This window comes from Belonocnema kinseyi, chromosome 6 (genome assembly GCF_010883055.1).
Source record: "Belonocnema kinseyi isolate 2016_QV_RU_SX_M_011 chromosome 6, B_treatae_v1, whole genome shotgun sequence".
Classification (NCBI taxonomy): Eukaryota; Metazoa; Arthropoda; class Insecta; order Hymenoptera; family Cynipidae; genus Belonocnema; species Belonocnema kinseyi.
In genome coordinates, this window is record NC_046662.1 from 87,680,165 (window position 1) to 87,684,134 (window position 3,970).

Sequence of the window (3,970 nt, forward strand, 5' to 3'; positions counted from 1 at the left end):
TAGCTAAATAAATAATAAAGAATTATAAAGTTCCTAATTGAAAATTATTTTTAATAAAAAATTAAACTAGTTGTAAATTCGACCTCACGTCTTTTCAATTTTTAAAAATTTATAATTGTATGGTGTTCACTTCATGAGCACTTTGCTCCCTTATAAAGAATGCATTAACTTTTTTTTTAATTATTTGAAGTAGTGAAAATATCTAAAAATAAAATATCAGAGAATGTTTTCACGGAATCCCTAACCCACCATAAAAAAGAAAAATACATTTGATCAGCCAGTTCGTCTAAACAAAAAATCAAATATTATAAATGAACAGAACTTCATTAATTTTTGGTAAAATTTATTAATATTAAAATCAATCGATTGGTCTCGATTCAAGGATTATTTTTTATTGCATAATTTTTTTATTATATTTATAAAAAGTTTGTATTATCAATAACAGAAATTTTTCAAATAATACAAATCGATGGGTTGTACCAATAATAGGCCATCTTTTCTTGAACGTTAAGAATTAAACTAACTTCATTTTGTATGAAATTTAGGAAACACGTGGCAGTGCTATGAAGTACTTTTAAAATTTCTTGTTTTGAAAGTTATAGGAACCTAAATTATATTACAAACTGTAATACAAAGTACTATGGAACTTTAAATTCGTAGGAAATATTTCGAAAAATAATAGGTTATTTATTGCACCTGAAAACTTAGCTAAATGAAGTCAGCCATCGTGGAACCCATCAAAATGATTATAGCTTATTTACTCTTAAATAAAATTTATCAATATTGTAGGCCATTAGATTCGTCTTAAGATAATTATTAATCTTTTACATTCTTGCATCAACATTTAATTGTGTTAATGAAGAAAGTTTCATCATAAAAATCCGAGTTTTAAAATATCATAAAGTGTTATAAAAATGTAGTGAATATTATTTTTTTTTATCTTTTCGTGATTTTGAATATATTAGTGTTGAAAATATGACCTTCCAATCCACATTCAATAGAAAAAAATTCTTCTTGCATTAAAGAAAAAAAAATTTGTAACAGCAATCTATATCTTTCATTTAGTTATAAAAAAATAACGAAATTATTTTAAATCGCAGATACTTTTTTTTCAAATAATAGCAATGAATACATTTCTTTGATTTAGAGAAATAGTTTATTTAGTCAAAGAAAGTTTTTCCTGTGTGTTCATCTCGTTTCTTCATTTGTCCATTCTTTTGTACTCATAAATAAATAATTAATAAAATAAATCACGAGTAAACTTAGTCTAGCGAAAAAATATTATTTCTTTACCTTTCCTGTGTAAACACCAGGGGTTCTTTCAGTTTCAGCCCCACAAATTCTTCAAATTACCAGACATACCATCTTTGTCGCTCTCGGCGGGAAACATAAAAACAAATCAATCCAAGTGGAAAGTTATCAAAACAAAATTTCAAATGGGTTTTAAAATTGAAAGTAATTCTTTCTACTCCCTTAAAATTTTTACTGAAATTCTTGACTGAAAATCATTATTGAAAAAGATAAGCCAGATTGAAAAAAGCTAAAGACCTGTATTAATCTTTGAAGATTTCTCAGAAAAGGTTTAATCATTTATGCGTGAAAATAAAAAATTGGAATTATTTATATTTTGAATTGAATAAGAAAAAAATATTTGAGCTAAAAATAAATTTTTGTCTCTATATTGGTAACAATAAGTGTAAATATAACGATTCGCAATATTGAGAAGTACGTTCTTATTTTATCATAATATCTTTTGAATTTAATGAGAATTTTTTACATAAATCATTTACAATGTTTTGAAAGCGAAAATAACAATAAGATCTGCTTTAAGGGCTTAAAATTAAAAAATTAAAAATGCATTATTATTATTTTTATAATACCATTAATAAAAAAAATAATTAAAAAAATAAATTTGTTATTTTATTAATTTTTTTTCTTCAAGGGATTAAAACAATTTAATATTATAAAATGACAAAAAAATGTTCAAACTTCATAAGGATTTTAACAGATTTTATACGATGTAAAAAATTTATATAGGATTTCAATAGATAAACAAAATTTCTAAACATTAAATAATATTCATATGAATTACAAAAATGTCACAAAAATAAAAATCTTTCGTAGGTTTTCATCAATTTAAAGACAGTTCTCAATATTTTAAGGATTTCAGAAGATTAGAAAAATTCTATGTATACAGTTTTAAAGTGTTTTCATGGATTTCGGAAAATTTGAAAGGATATTGTACAAGATCCAGAATATTTTAGGGTCTTTCAAAAGATTTCAAGGATTTTCCAAAAAGTTCCAAAATTTCCAAATACATTTTAAGGGATTTTGAAGGCTCTCAATAAGGCAGATCAGTAAATTTCCAGGATCTCAAAGTATTGCATAAAATTTTTAAATAGAATTAAATAAATTAAAGATATTTTAAAGGATTTGTACTATTTCATAAAAATAAATTTAAAGAATTGAAAGAATTTCAAAAGATCTTAAATATTTTTGAGTGCACAGATTAAAAAATTCCAAGTATTTTCCAATAGAGCAAGCTGAAAGGATTTTACAGGATTTAAAATATTTTTAAGCATTTTGTAAGATTCTAAGGAATTTTCAGTAGGTTTCAATAAATTGCAAAGATTTTAAAGGATTTTAAATAATGGTTGGTATTTTCAATGATTCCAAGTAATTATCAGTAGATTTCGATTAATTGAATGGGTTATTTAAATATTTAATGAATATAAGGTATTTAAAAAAATATTTATGCGATTTTAAAGAATTTCCCAGAATTTCGGAAGATATGTGATTTTTAAAAATTCCAACGTATTTTATTACATTTTCCAGAATCTCAATGATTTTAAGGGATTTAAAGGCTCTTAGGTATTTAAATTATATTTCCAGGATTTGAGGATATGTCATTAGATTTTGGGGAATTTCACTGATCTTATTTATCATCATAATTTGTATTACCGTGATATTTTTTTAAAAAAATTAACTACAAAAATTCATTTTAATCAAACATCCATAAGTTTCATATTTTTATGCTTATTTATTTAGATGATATATTTAGAAATCATTTTCATGTTGCAGAACAATATAGTAAAAGTAAAATATTGCTATAAATTTATTACAAATTATTTTTTTATTAGAAAATAACGGGAATCTTGAGAATTTTTCGTTTTTCAAATTCATTTTTCGCAAATAACTTTTGTGTTACCGAATGGCAAGCTTATACAACATCAATTTTATCATTTCAAAGAATAATTTTAGTCTGAATTAACCGATCAATCAAGTGTTTTACAAGCAAGAAGTGCATGTTTTTAAATATTTTCTTCGTAAAGTCAACTGCGACAGATGTTTCTTCTAATGAACATTCGGATGATATTGTATTTTTGTACCATCTTTTTCGGATTGCTGAATCGGTTCTTTTGGCGAAATAATAATTATACTTTAAGAATGTTGGTTCAATCCAACTTTTAATTTTTTTAATAGGTACGGCACTGATTATATACTTATTTTTTCCGAAGGATTTGTGGACGAAAGAAATAAAACTTGTCGCATATCCGGAGTTTTGCGAGATCGTCGAATCAATAAAATGTTGAAAAATCAAAAAATTTGTTGAGGAAATGATTATTTTCCCGACAAATATGAAATTTACGAAGATAAGAACCAGCAGATAGCAGACGGCAGAATTTGAACGATTAGAATCGTTTGCTAATTTATTTTTTCACTCACAATTCTAAAATAAAAGAAGAATTCTAGAGACCAACGGATCTTCCAAAGGGCCAGGTCTTGATGATGATATCCCCAAATTTTGCGAAATGCGTTTGCGAAATGGAGCAAAAAGCGGAGAGATCTGACATGCCCTGTCTGTGTTTTGTAACTGAATTTGTAATCAACCACCAGGCTAGCTGTTACCTTCACTCTATACGCGGAATAAACCGGAATAAGCCAGTTCGTGATTAAATTTCCACTAGGT